Genomic DNA, 15614 nt, shown 5'->3' with positions numbered 1-15614 from the left:
AGAGCTAAGTATCAATGTTCACAAAAGTTTTTTCTTTGTTTGTTTCTTTTTTTTTTTTTTTTTTTAAAAAAAGCAGCCTGTGTACATTTTTTTTTTTTTTTTTTTTTTTTTTTTTTTTTTAATAAAAAAGCAGCCTGTCTACATTCCCAGTGCTTCTGGTTACTGAAAGCCCTGTTTTGTGGGCTTCAGGCCATGGCAATGTACTTGTTTGTTTCCTTGGCATTTAGCAGATTTCTGAACATCCTTTTGTTATTTTCTGTCTCTTGTTTTCTTTTGCCTCCCCAGGACCCTGGGGCAAAGCCCTCCTGTTCCTACAGGAGGTCTCCACCCTCACTGTGGAGAGAAAGAGAGTGGCTGAGGGAAGCATGGTGGAAATGAAATCTGAGCAATGACACGCTGAGGAAGACATTGCATTGAACAGGAGGCCAGCAGGGTACCTGGTGCCCTTTTAGCACCCACCTGCAGCACTCCACTCACTTCTCTGCTTTTCCTCATGAAGAATCTGCTGCACAACGACCAAGGTAAGAGAAGAGCCAGCTCTTGGTCACATTAGAACAAAGGAAGATTAGCACTGGGCTTTACTGAAAAAATGGGGAAAGCCAAAGGTAGAGAGAAGGTAAAGACAGTAGAAGACATCCAGGTGCTGCCCCACAGAACAAGAGGCTCCTAAAGGTGTGAGTCCTACAATAAGGAAAAGCTTAGAATGTGGACAAAGGCTTTTAAAGACCTGCATGTTCAGACTGAAACGACCCAACAGTGTGCCTCCAGTCTTCTCTGAAGTTAATGATGCTCAAGAGCAGCGTTAAGCAGGACCAAGCCAGTGCTGTGTGCATCCTGGCTGAGAAAGGCTATTGTATTCTCCTTGGTACTGGGCAGGGGGTGATGTGCCCTGGGAGTCTGTGTGTGCTGTAAATACAGTGATGGTAGCGGTGTCTGTACAGGAACACTGAACTTGCCATTCCTCCAGGATTGTGCTCTCTGCTCAGAAGAGAGAGCAAGAGTACACATTTGCCAAGCAGTCTCAGAGATGCTTTCAAGCAGAATATCCTGGATCTTCCCTGATTTGTCTTTTGATGTGATTTAAGTCCTGTGTGTGAGTTGTTGCTCTGTTTAATTGCTATTTCTAATTTTGTTTGTCTGGGTTTTGTGAGTAACACTCAGGCTCTTAGAGCTGAGCCTGGGCTCACAGCTCCTCTGCAGTGTTGCCCCACAGGCTTGATGTAATGAGGAGCACTAAACCCAGGTTTTGTTACCAAAACAAAAATGCCTCTTGGTGCCAGTGTACAACCACAATTTTTCCTCTGTATTCCCTTGTGAGAGCCAGGCTGTGACTGCAGACTGACAGGTGATGTAGTTTGCACTGGACTGCTGTCTGTGTGCAGGTGTGAAGCTGTCACTCTGTTGCTGTGGTGTTAATTCACACACGGTCATCAGATTGCTCCTGTCTCACCACCATGCCTTTCCATGAAAGCATGAGTGTGCTTCAAGACATATATGGGTACAAAGAGTTGTGTGTGCATGTGTGCTGTCCACTGCTCGTGGTGCACAGCACCTCCTTTAAAAGGCAGGTCACACTTCAGAATTAATATTGAAAATATTTTGTAGTGAGAAGTGATTAGAAGCATTATTTTGTATAAATGCAACTTCATTCAGTAATTCACATTACTAAAAGTACTTATTTCCTTAAGACTCTACTTGTATTTTTGATTTTATAGTAGCAGGTACAAAAGCAAACTGTCACTTTGTTGCATGGCCATTTCCAGTCCTCCAGCCTAATATTTGTAGACCAGTTTGGTCAATTGTTTGCAGTACAAGGCAGGTGAATATGAGGGGACTAAGAAATAGGTATGGGAGGGAATATGCAGGATATCAGCATTCCCTTGTCCCAGGCTCAGCCCTTGACAGGACTTGGGAGGGGCATGTAAAACTCCAGGAAGAATGTGTCTATGTTAATGGCAGATACTTTCATTTTCCAGCTCCAAACTGCACACAGTGTTGTTATTTTTAAGACCTTGGAAGAGATGAATTGCATCAAAATAATTCAAAACCACACAATGCACTGATCTTTTGTTGGAGCCCTTAGAAGTAACCCATGTGCCATATAAGTTGAAACAAATTAATTTTAGAGCTAGTCTGTCTGCTTTGAGCTTCCTGACTTGAGAAGTGAAAGGTTTTAAGATGTCTTTCATGTTGGAGTGCTCTGAGACCTCATTTACTAATGCTTCTAATAAGGTTTTGATCTTCAAGTGAAAAGCTCAGTAAAGGGACAAGTGTCTTCAAATAGTAAAGCACAATCATATCTCATTTTAATATTCAGTTATTTTATATAAATGATCATAACAGCCAGTTCATTCTGCCTTGTCTCAATGGGTATTTGGTTTCAGAGGAGAAAGCTGCAGCCTGATAAGCAATGTAGTATCTGTTTACCATTTGGTTTCTTCACAGGGATTGGATGTGGCAGCATCTGGTTCTCATGACTGTTGCTTGAGCCAGATAGGAGGTTAAATATTTCGTTATGATGATTTTGATACTTGCATTGATCTCCTGTGGCTTCCTAATTAAAGACATCACAAAACAAAACAAACCTCCCCCAAACAATTGTGTGTCTAAATCACTTACATATGTGCCTTGTTCCAAATTATGTATGGGTTTCTTTTTAATATCACTCTTAGCATGACAGAAACTATGCTGGTAACATTGTTGGTACTGTTAGCTTAGAATGTTTTCAATGACACCAAGTTTATTGGGACAGACTGTGAATTACTTGTCAGTTCTTGAGAAGTCAAAGCTTAATTGCTGATCAAATGTTTAAAATATGACTTGTATTAGCAATGGGTTTTGATATTAATTATTTCTTGTGACCATTAGGCAAGAAGCCAAAGAACTGGCAATGCTGCAGTTCTGCTCAGCAGCTGCAGTTTGGAAGTCAGCTCCAGGGTTCTATTCTGGACTGAAATTCTCAAGTTTTTCAGATTTTTTTCTTTCCATTTTGGTGGGAATAGCTGAAAATAACTTTAGGCCAATCTGAAATAGATTCCCCACTCCCTCTTTCTATTTTTCCTGGCCAGTTATTGAGCCAGCCAATCAGTTCTTATGCAGTTCTCTCTATTATGTTCCATATAAATACATAGTTCCTACCAGATTGTTCTCCATCACTCCACCTTCTTTTAATAGTCACGGACAAATGGTCATTGAATTAAAATATTTTTGTGGCTGTTTCTGAAAAAAAAGCAGACTTTTACCTGTGAAACCATAGAAGATGAGAAAGTAAACCAAAATAGAAATTTTTACTGAGTTCAGCTCCAGACATATTGCATTTTTACAGATTAATCTATCCTTCCTTCCTGTTTTTGTGGATATTATCAGCCCATCAACACTGTTCTTCTCTTTTTCTGGCTTGCACATACCTCTCTAGACAATGTGGTGTGCAAACCTATTAACTACACTCCACTGAAGTACTGTTAATCCAGCAGATAGGTCACCATGGGGTCAGGGAGAGAGGAGGAAAAAGAGAGGTTTACTGTGGGAAAGAGACACCAGCATTCTCCAGGAGCCCACTGGTGATTTTTCCACTCCATCAGCAGAACGAGGTCAGAACTTTCCTTCTGCGACTGTAGGTGAAAAAAATAGATAGCAGTTAATCCAGGATTAATACTATCAAATTCCCTTAACTCGGAGTTATGCACTCAGGACAGATGTTCCCAGGACAGCAGACCAAACAGGCCATTTATCTGTACTAGTACAGCAGTTCAAAGCCTCTTCAGGCTCCTTGTTCAGGACCTTTTGCTTACCCTGAAAGCAGCATGTGAAACCTTCTTGTGCCAGTGGCTGGCAAAGGAGCCTCTGTAGCTTCCTACTGCTGTGCTCAGCTTCTCAGCAGATTGCCAGCAGTAGCGTCTGAAGGCGTGCACCAGAGCAGGTCGAGGCTTTGTGGCCAAGAGAGTCTTTCCAGAGCAAATTCCTTTCTCCTTTTCCAGGCTAGATGTCTCCCTGTTCATTTCTTTACCTATACTGTCATTGCCTGGACTTTGTCTTCAAGTTAATTTCATCAGTTAATGATCCTACCAAGTTTGAAAAGCCCAAGTGCTACAATTCATTATTATTTGTTTTCCCTCTGATGCTCTCTCCAAGTCCAGATCACAGGATCTCTCTGTGTAGCCACATCTCCTTCTGTATCTTATTGTCTTGCATCCAAACAACTGGTCTCTGTTTTCAGCTTAGTTGCTGCCTGTTTAACTCTTGTGTTGCTGGAAATAATCATGGAACCAGGAAGAATTAAACACTGGTAATTCTTCATGTCATAATTACAGAACTGGCTTTACGGGTATGTGTAAAAGGCATTTTATACATGTCTGGTCCACTTCTGCACTGTGTGTGAGTATGTAGCACCATGTTATCTTCTGGTAAGCAAAATCTCTCTCTTTCCTTCTTTCCTACCTAGCTGTCAGTTGGATACAGACACCCCCACCCAGGTTCCTTTGTTTTCTCACCAGAAAATCAGAAAAAGCAGGAACATGCCAAACATGGGTAAGTTTTGGGGATATGAAATTGTGCTAGAAACTTCTATGGAGCTTGTGTGAACTGTTAAAGGAGAATTTTGTTTTTGCAATTTCTTTTTCCCACGCCCCAAGTTACCCATAATTAGGGTAACCTTTTGCATGAGTTTTTACTCTTCAGATGTAAAGGCTGTGTCAGACAAATACCGGGTGATTGCTCCAGAGCATGGTGTTTGGAGTTGCTTGTGCAAGGATCTTGTAAGCATAAAATCACAAACAACAGCTTCTGCTTTGGAAGCAGTCCAACTATTTTTCTGGGGAAAAAAAATTAAAAACAATTTAGGCAAAGCCATCAGGGTTAATTCAAACCAAGTTGTTGCAGTCTGGCAAAAAATTTAACCTGGGAGCAGGAAGCTCTTAGTACCAGGCTTCACCATATGAAAGAAATTGGTTATTCTGGAGTGTCTGAAAACATGCAACACTAAGGGTCTGCCAAGGATAGAGAGGCAGCAAAGCCCCCCACTCCTTTGTGGTAGCTTTGCTTCCTGAAGGACAGGTCTATTTCCAGCTGTGATGAGTTCAAGTAAACTGCTTTTGTAGTATCCAACGTAAGACTTTTAGTGGGTGCAAATCAGTCTAGTTGCAGCTGTCCATATTTTCTTTCCTGTATTCATTGTGGCTGGCACTAGTGACACTCCATGTTGAGGGGAAGACCCAGTGAAGCATAGCATAGCATTGCTTGTTTTCCTCATCTCTTAATTTTCCAGGCTGATAAATCTGGTAGACGAGATGCACACAACAATTACTGTTAAGGGTTGCAGCTGGAGCAGCTTAGCAACAGAATTTCCTTGCAACCATGAGGACTCAAATCACTCATGAAATCCCAAGGCAGCCTCTGCATTGGTCTTTGAGGCAGCACAGGCCAGTTTGGGGGGTGCTCCTCTCTGGTACTGCTGTGTCCTGGGTTGGTCCCTCTCCAAATGCAAGTTTACCAGCACAGCTCTTGGCTGTCAGGTCTCCAACCAACACCTGTGAATCTTGTACCTGCAAGGACGTCTCAGGGTACTCTTGATGTGTCCAACAGCCTGTACGTATTTTGTCAACTTTTTCTTGCACATCAGACTTTTTTTTTCTGACTATCACATTTCTTGCTTCTCTCCAATCTGTTGAAACTCTCCATTTCACTTTCCCCTCTTTGTTCTTCTCCATGTCCAGATGCTGCTTACATTTGTTTTGTTGTCCTATGGAGGAAGACAACACAGGACAAAAGGGCCATTAAACTGTGAGACTCGCTGTCAGTATTGTTAACCAGGCTGTGAACTCACCAAGTTTCAGAAGATAATGAAGCACTTTGAATATGATGCTTGGATAGCTTGGGGGAGAACAGTCACTTTATGGAAGCTTTTGACTTTATTTCAGGTAGTTGACTTGGCTCTCAGCTGTTGCTTTTCCATTCTCAGCAGCTCCTACGTCTGACTTCATTCTCAAACTTTCCTGTTTCGCCCATGCTGTTTGCTTGCTGAGTTGCTTAGGCTGGGGACAGGACCTGTTTGTATTAACACCAGTTGGACAGGTTTGTTTTTTCCAGGACATATGCCAGTTGTGACAGAATTCTCTAACCCCCTGAGTTAAAAATCAAAAGCCCTTCAAAGTTAGTAAACACAGTGGCCTTATCCCACCCCCAGACCCTTCTGCACACATTGCACTTCAGTGAAACAATCTCTTGTCAGACCAGCCATCCAGCCTGCTCGTGTTTCTTTTCCACAAACTTCACTTGTGGCCTTTTTCCATGCTCAGGGGCACAGCACAACAAGCTCTCAAGACACTTTCTAGCAGAACACTCCTGGCCTGCTGAATCTGCTCACACCTGTGAGCTGGCAGCTGCTCAGAGATCCAAACTTCTGCTTTAATGAAAATTCTGAGGTGTTTTCTGGTGGGGAACAAAGGCTCACTATAGCTGTTCCTTTTGGCTCAGTGACCTTTTTATCCCCTAAGTGCAGTTTTAAACCTCAAGCACCTCCAGCATTTAGGAGGGTGCTAGAAACCACAAGCAAATGCAGTGTGTGCCCTGAAAACAACAGAAAAACAGATCAGACTGTTCTTAAAAGACTGACCAAAACATCCTGGTGAACCATGAAAGCACTAATGAGTCACACCCCAGGATGGGCTAAATAGTAACAGAAAAAAGCTGCTTCTTTCTCTTCCCTGCTGGGACCAAAAAGTTGATTCTTCATTACTGACTTGTTTCTTTTCCCTCTTCAGTGAGTTACTAGCTGTAATTTATGATTAAATAATTCCTTTGGGAAATTATTCCTCATGGGGAAAGAATTATGAAAAGGAAAAGAGATTTCCTCTGCCTTCCCCATTCATCAAGCCAATGAGAACAGCATTCAGAAAATTCTGATATCATGAGACAGCCTAGCCTTTCCTTCTAATTTTCTTTGGCTGATTATTCTGAAAGTGGATTGAGTGGCATCCCACTGAACATTAGCAAAAAGAAAGTTGTTTTACTGTGAAGAACAACTTACATTTCATGGTGACCTCTTGTCTGTGGCAAAAAGGGTCCTTCCACAACTTCTCCAGAAGGCAGCCTTGCATTGTTTATGATAAGCAGTTTACCAGGTCAGCTCTCTTTAAATGAAATTCTAGGAAAAATATCCAACTTCAGTGATCTTAATTCAGTGCTGGCTATTCCTTATCCAGGCGTATGGATAGATATGCCTTAGCCAGAGTAATGGATTGTGATTTTAGAGCAAAATGTACCAAAATATGAGGTTAAGACAGAGTTCTGGCATCCACAGTCATGGTCTTCTACATGTCAAGAAGTGCTGAGAGGAACTTGTTTGTTCCTAACACTGTTGTAACTGTGTTTGTGGTGGTGTATATATATGGAGGGCAGAGTTAAAGCTGGAAGGGTGAGTACTTCTACCAAAGAGCATTTAGAAAAAACATACAACAACAACCATAACCCTGCTGGAACTGGAGCTCCTTGGTAGGTAGGAATGTATTTGTGACTTTTGTTGATATGGTAAGTAATTTGTACCTGCAAGATAAACCAGATACCTTCCTCCATCATCCAATGTTATGGGAAGCTGTTTTGCTGATCCAATGCAGAGAATGAAAACTTGGCTAACTTCAGGTCCAAGGGTCTGATTAGTGATCCTGCAACTGGCATATTTTTGTATGGTATTAGGGAAGATGAATGATGGTTGTGTTTGGGCAAATTGTTTCCATAATTTAAGAGAGAGAAAATCAGCTCATTTCTGATCCAGACTTTGTCATAAGCAATTTAAAAGTTTTCTGTGGTTTCAGCTGAAAAGCATTTGGAATCAAGGAGAAAATGCATGTTGATGCACATTGAATTTTGGTGAGCATCTGCTTGAAAAAGCAGTGGTTCATGGTCATCCTGGCCCCATGGGGTCACCTAATAAAACAGTTCACCATTTATTGGCAAGTTTGAGGCAAGTTCAGTCATTCTTTTCTATATCATTAAAAATGCCAACAAATTACAATATAATTACATGCACAGCAATAGTTCAGTCTAAGAGACTTCTTGAATGCCATTATCGTATCTAAATGCTGCCAATGTTAACTAAAACTTCAGAAGCCTGAGCCAAATGGAGAGACACAATTTTTCCTTCCTTCCTCCTTCTATTTTTCACTCTTTTCCTCATCACTGCAACTAAAAATAATGTGCCCTGCTTGCCTCATTTGCTAACTAAAACATGTATACCTGCTTGTTAAACTGTAATTTTAGCTTCACTTTGATTGATAGCTTGAGTAGGAAAGGTTTGAATTTTTGTCTTGTACAGACACATTCAAATTGCATGGCAAGGCTGTTAAATGCTTTGCTTTTGTAGTCATCATGCAGACTGGAGCTTCCCCAGCGACTGGAAAAAGTTTAAATGAATTTAATGAATTTGGGGTTCATTCTCTTTTTTTCCTAGCTTTTTAGTTAGGGCTTTAATAAAGCTGTGGCTATTTTGGAATGGGGAGTGCATACCTTCTGAGTGAAGCGTAGCCAGAGCTGCAGCTGCAGCTTTCTTCCTATATGTGTTGCTCAATAAGCTTGTGGGAACTGATGGAGCAGACTGCTGGGACTGCCAGGTGGGATGGCTCCGCTGTTGTTGCTGGCGTGGGCCCGGTTTAATACCTCGTAGCTGAATGGAGGAGAGATGTTGAAGAGGTGTTACTAGAAAAACGTTGCTTTAAAATGGGAGCCCTGAAAACCAATGGTTATGTTAACGTTTGTTCTAACTGTGCACTCTGGAGCATCATGTTAATACCCAAGGAGGCAGAGACTTCTTATTTTTAATTGCTTCCTGCCCACTTGTAGCCAGTGGGTCAAGTGCTTTACCTGTCCGCCAGTCTGTAAAGGCTCTGGATACTTGACCAACCACATGCACCTACTGTCTGCTCTGGGCTGGTGTACCAGGCACAGAAAGGACTTTTGTGACTTCAAATGAGGTACTGGTAATGCTGTGACAGATGGTGTTTTTTCTTTGGTAGAAGTGGCAGGAACTGGTTTTTGAACTAGAGTTGCCTTGACTCCAGTTCAGCCTGGTTAGGTGTGGGGAACTATTCAGGTTCCTTTCTAAGAAGATTAGAAAACAGCAGAAAGAGACAGGGATAAAAGGCAACAGCCAAGTGGTCCGGAGTGAGTCTGAAGCCAGTATTCACTTACTGCTGTTCCTGAATAACTGATGCAGAGCAGCACTGGTGGGACAGAAATGGCCTTACTGGGTCAGGATAATACCCTGTAGATGACTGTGGCTAATACTGAATGCTTCCAGAAGGTGCATCTGTGGATGTCCTTTCAGCAGAGGCTCATATTTCAGCATCAGGACCATCCAGCAAGCAGTAGATCTGCCGTCCATCAATGTACTTCATTTCAAGAACACAGTGTAAACTTCTCACCACCACAACATTTTGTGGACAATGAGGACTAGAACTAATCCCATTCCATTAGTCAGATACAGGAATGAGTTGTATATTTTCATAGTTGATTGTATGAAAAATTTTCTTTGGCATTTTTTTAGACTTGCAGAACTGTTACCAGACACTCAGTGTTTGTTTTATCAGAAGGATGTTTTTTTAAAAATCAGTTTCTCCATTAGAGACAAACTTCTACCCAGCCCTGCTGATGAGAAATATCAATTCACTTGAGATAAAATTAGCTAGGATATTGTAACCTCTTGTTAGCAATGCGGGTAGTAATATCTTCAGATCTTAAAACCAGATTAAAACCAGACTATCTCTCCAAGCCTCATACTGTGAAAAACAGTTTTAAAAATTAAAAAAGGTCTGAATGACTTTCACTGGACTGATACAGTTGAGCATCTCTCTGTTAGAAGACCTAATTTGTTGCATCCTTTTTTGTATTTGATTGGGCTTTGTCCTTTTTGGGTATGATTTTTTTTTTCGTCTTTCAGTACATTTTGGTCCTCTCCAGCTGAACAGCTGATGTCTCCCTGAGTGTATCTTTAAATGCAACAATCATGCAAGTGAAGAAATCCTGGTTATAAGCGGGTGAAATCACCCTGAGTGTATCTTTAAATGCAACAATCATGCTTATAACCAATCCTGGTTATAAGCGGGTGAAATCATAAGTCAGTTCATTTCCCTGCCCCCACTTCTTTGTAGTCAGAAGATAAAGTCACTCCAGAAAATGCAGAGGAGGCTCTGCTATCCATGGCATGTCGTGCCTACAGTTAGCACACATTTTAAATCACAGTTCTAGAGTTTATTTATACAGCTAAATGTCATATGTTTAAAAATAATGAGTTTATTCAGAAAGAAAAATTCTCTTCAGAGTGATTAATTAATGGAGGGAGACTCATTCCCAGACTAACAGCCAGCTAGAATTATTCCAGGCCTTCTCTTGAAGTCAATTACCTGTTGGAAAATCTGTTCAATCCACCAAGTCGGTCCAAGTTCAACAGCTTGAAATAATGAATGGGGTATAGAAAGAAGTAGTAAATTTTTCCTAATTGCTTGTGCATCTCATTGTAAGATGTTGGTCACATTCAAGGACAACAAACTGTTTTGAGAGTTTAAAGATAAAAATAATAGGGTTTAGACAAATAGTGATGTAGATGTTTTTCACAGTGAAACAGGTTTTTCCTAATGTGTATGAGCCTTCCTAAAAAAAACATGTGACAGTGATGTTCTTAAAACTTAACACTCACTATGATATTTGTTGACTCTTCAGCATCTTGCCTAGACTGAATTTAACACAAAAGAAAATGGTTGTGCCATAGAGCACTATCACAAATTTGCAATTGCCGCTCTTCAAATCCTCACCTCAGCTTGCAGGCAGCTGCAAAGAAATCTGGCTCACCTGCATGCTCTGTTCTCCCAAGAAAGCTTCCTTATTGGTTTTTTCCTGATCTTTCAGCTAATACATTTGTCTGGACCCCAAATGAGCAGGATCAGATGAACCATAGCTACAGTGAACTGCTATGCTGGATGGTGACTACAGCTCAATATCCCTCCCAATTTGGGTTTGCTCTTTGGCCCCAGCTCTCAGAGTTTCATAATGGAGAATATAAAAAAAATATTTCACAGTGAAACTCGGTGAAGTGGCAGCCAAGAAATTATTTTCCCTAGTAATTTTAAAAGCATCAACAGAGTCAGTGTTAAGGTATTCTAAGAAACAGAGAATGGGGGAAATAACAGCATTTAAAAAGCTTGATGTCTCATGTTGATGTTCATAGGAAGATAACATTTGTCTTTCATTCATAAAAATATCTGCGATCTAATAACTCCAATATATTAATGGCATATTACATAAGCAGCAAATGAATATATTGACTAAAGCTGGGACTGATCTTTTCCAGTGGATTCCTAACATGTCTAGTAAAAAGAAGTCTAATTGAAAGATATTATGCAGTTGACAGGCCAGAAGAGCTCTGCTGGAGATGCTCTTGCCTCTGAAGTAAGTAAAATGCATCTGTAAAACTTTCTAAGTACAAACTTACACAGTGAACTCTCCTGATTCTTAGGGTAAACATGCTAGTTTGGGGATTGTTTTGGGGATTTTTGGTTTATTTTTTTGGGAGGAGGTTGTTTGAATTTGTTTGGAGGTTTTTTTGCTTTTTCTTTATTTGCAGGTACTGAATATCTGACAGAAGCTAGAAGAGTTCACTGAGAAAATTCGAAGCTATTCATAACCATGACCTATCAGCTCATTGTCATGATTTGTCCTTCTACTTAAAAAAGTAAAATCTATGTCAGGCACAGAGTAACTTAAAATTGTTTGGAAGGAGCTACTTTTGGTCGTACTGTCAGGTCATTTGAAAGATATTTTCAATATTAATTTGGGGGCAGAGGCAAATAGACCAGTTATGTTTTCTAGTTTTCCTTTGGAGGAGAGAAGTCCATAGTGCTCTTGCACCCAGTTAAGATCTCTTTATTTGAGATCATGCATGTGCCCAGGGAAAATGAGATGAAAAGACACCAAAGTAGAGATGGCAGCTGAGAAGCAGCTGTTGGTTTGGAAAAGCATCAGGTGGGAGCCAGTGGGGCCTGGGCTGGTGGTGGGGTAATACAGGGAAGAGGCAAATGCTGTGGGAGGTTCATATATATTTTTTTTATATATATATATATATGTATAACTTCAGACAACTAAAGTTCTCATTCCTGTTAGGGAATGTACAGAATACTTTCTTTCTCTTCTGTGAACATACTCCTACTTCATGCTTTTCCTAAGTTAAAAATCAATCCCTGTGTGACAAAGAAGTTTGTTTTGAGGTATTTTAAACTTGTGGTAAAAAAAATAAACTGGTGCCATTTTTTGTTTTCTGTCTGTGCCTGTAAAATTAGAAGAACCCTATTGATTCACACAGCAGTGATGCATTTGTATTCTGAGGAAGGTGAAACACAGTCACACATTCAAAGGAAAACATATTTAATGAATCCACTTATATTAATTTGCCACCAATAGAGGTTCTTCATAACAAAATGGATCATTGCTCACATGAAGGCGATGACTAAACCCAGCAAAATACATGTTCTATGCAGTAAGCACCAAGGGAGACAATGCTGTGCAGATTTCTGTGATTTATGGTGCTGTGTTCTATTGTCTCCTTGGCTTATACCTGATAAGAAAGGAAAATTGAAAGACATGGCAATGACCTCCTTCTGTTTCAGCTGCCCATTTTTTTGGTATTGTTCAAAAGATGATTTCTCAGGCAGATATTACTTCGTTTTCAGTCATATCATCCTGAAAATATGCAAGACATATTTAGTGAAGACCATCAATGAAAAGAAAAATAGCTACGGAACACACTTGAATATGCCACTAATTATTTTTGACTGCTTTTCCAAAAGGACTGTGCTTTAAATAATAGCCTGCTTTTGTAGAGCATCTCTCAGATGCAGACTTCAAAACGTGGTAGGCAAATTGTCTCAACATGTCTGTGGGCTAGGTAAGTACTATTAAACCCTTTTTACAGATGGAGAAAGCTGAACATCAGAGAGCCGAGAATATTGCTTTCCAGCTTTGGTGTTACAAAAGGACTGTCAGAGTAGAGAGTATTGTGTTAAATTCCACCCACTAGGTCAAATTTAGCCTTTTGCCTTTCCAGCAGAGGAGTCTGTTACAACTCCATCTTTTCAAGTCACGGGTTATAAGGCAGGGATGGGTTGTTCTTTTCTGACACATACAACATGTATCTGAAGTTAACTGAAAGCTTCTAAGCTAAAAGTTTCATAAATATGTCAGAATGGATGTAGTCCCTCCTAAAGTTCCTCAGCCTGAGTCTGTATAGCCCACCACCATGTTGCTTGTGTTCACAGTGTGGGTAAACCTCTCAAGAATCTATGGCCCTACCAATGTTAGTAGTGTTTTTTAAATATCACAGGCAACCTGGATATGGATTACTGGGTGCACCTAATCAGCAACCTTACTTCATGCTGTTTCTCCAACAGATACTGAAAAAAAAAGGCCAAAGACTAACAAGTAAGTTAAGTTCATTGTCAAAAAAGAAACCTAAAACCACAGCAGTCTGTGAAGGCTGAAAGTCTAAAAGCAATTTCCAGTTCTCAGAATAAGTGTTTTTTCTACATGGAAGAGGATAGATTTTGATGTAGACTTGCTTAGTGGAATGGAGATATACTTTGATTAACACTTCTTTGCTCCTTTCTCGCTGAAAAATGAGAAAAACCTGTTGTTCTGGACACCTTAGGCTCCAGTTAGGATGCGTGCAGATGGATTTACCCTGGAGTGGCATGTCTGCTACAAGGGCTATCTACAGCTTCAAGTTGCATTGTGTGTAAATCCAGCCAGACTGCAAGGCCTCTCCCTCTCTTCTGTCCCACAGGTATGTTGGGTGCTCTGTTAATGCTTATCAGGATAAATTCAGCCTGTTTTTCACAGTATTTATGGGAGTTTCCATGTGGCCTCGGAGCTGCAGACTCGCTCACCAGTGGCAGCAGCCATTGATAAGAGGAGCCTGGAGGCTGCCCTGGCATGGACAGGGTCAGGCCTTTCTGTTTGGCTGAAGCACCTCTGAAACAGGAGCTGACAGGGGCGCTGCCAGTGCACTGGCAAAGGGCAGGAGCAGGGAGCTGCACGTGCAAGGCACTGGATCATGCTGTTTTTTCCAGCTCGGTGCTGCCTCCAGGGTGCTGACAGGTACTCTAAAGCAGGTAGAGCAGGTGGGAAACACCCCTGGCCTTTGCAATAAGAGTATTGCAGTGTTGATATTTAATCTCACCTGAGGAGAAGACAATGCTTTCTCAGGCTTGTCTGAAGACATGGAAAAAAAATTTCTGTAGGACCTCAGCCCTTTCTTGGGCTGACATACTGCTTGTATGCAAAGGTTTGCCTTTGCCCTACCCATGCTAACACAAGCCACAACACACATCAAGTTTATTCATGTAATAATTGTTCCACATACAGCCAGCTCAGGGATAAGGTGTTTACCATGCTGTGGAATGCTACCCAATACTGTGCATGCTTTGGGTAAGCTGTAAGGATGTAAGGAGGGTGGTTTAGATCTGACAAATTGAAAAGCACATTGAAAGCACAGGGTAGGTTTTGTGACAAGGAAAGGGCCTGGAAATGTCACTCCTTCTTTCAGAGCCTGTGAGACCCAGTCTTAGGGCTGGCAAAAAAGGGGAAAATTGTAGCAGGTCTAAGAAGAGGTTATGCTTCAGAGTTCAAAGCTTTTCAAAAAGCCAAGTAGTGCAGGTGACAATAGTACAGTTTTCTGAAGGAGTCTGATTTTGGAAATAGGCGTGTTGAGAATATTTGAAAATCTCATTGGTTGTCTATTTTGTGTACTTTTGGACACCCACAATGTCCCACTGAGAAGTTTTGTAAAGTTTGCATAGCCCAGAGGAGCTACATGCAGAGGAGAATGCAGAGCTGGCTACAGGAGCGATCACACTGGGGTATATTCTTCTTCTGACTGATTGTGGTAGGTGGTGGGACCTTCTAACCCTGGCCCTCGAGGATATGTGAGCTTTAACATGCCCCATCTGAAAGAAAAATTGGGATGTAAACCTAAACATTGGTAAAGATACAGAGAGTAGTAAAAACCTTGCCTGGTACAGGGATAGACGAAGGTGAAAAGAGCTGTCCTGTGTATTTTGTGTATCCAAAATTTTTGAGGTAAAACTAAAAAATAAACAGAAAAAGTGGAAGTAGTTCCTAGAGTTGCCAAGAGAAAGAAACAAGATATCTGTTCCTGTATTCTGTGAACTGGTCTCCCCACTTTCACACTAATACCACAGCCCATGTGCAGCTGTAGGAAAGAAAGGGTTGAAAATTATGAGAATGTGTTTAAACACCTTCAACGATTATGCTGCAGTGAGGGGTAAAATGAAGGAAAAAGAAAAGATGCCCTTCTTTCCCTCATCTATTTTTTAAGAAATTCCTCATTTAACATACACAAATAGCTGGGAATAGTTACTCTCTGGAGTCAGGTTTTACTTTCATGATGGTTAGTAGATCTTAGTCTTTGTATAGAATTGTTTGTACTAATAATTATTGTCTTCCCCCATACTTCACTCTTCATCTGAACCAAAGAATGAAGTGTGGACAACAGGACATGGTAGTTTTGAGTGTTTGTTTCCCAATAATGAATGCCTAAAAAAGGAAGCTCAACATGT

The 15614-nt window shown here is 40.9% G+C and overlaps 1 protein-coding gene across 1 annotated transcript in view; it reads left to right on the top strand.

Annotated features, from left to right (window-relative positions):
* The first annotated feature begins 345 nt into the window (after positions 1 to 345).
* The window catches only part of TTC7A (tetratricopeptide repeat domain 7A), a 240570-nt gene continuing 225301 nt past the window's right edge, over positions 346 to 15614 (top strand). Inside the window, exon 1 of the mRNA XM_039697785.1 lies at positions 346 to 521. The gene's annotated coding sequence lies outside the window, so the exon portion shown is untranslated. The remainder of the gene's footprint in view (positions 522 to 15614) is intronic.

The sequence above is a fragment of the Passer montanus genome, unplaced genomic scaffold, assembly GCF_014805655.1.
Source record: "Passer montanus isolate IOZ18808 unplaced genomic scaffold, ASM1480565v1 scaffold12, whole genome shotgun sequence".
NCBI lineage: Eukaryota > Metazoa > Chordata > Aves > Passeriformes > Passeridae > Passer > Passer montanus.
This window is presented reverse-complemented; position numbering and strand designations above follow the sequence as displayed.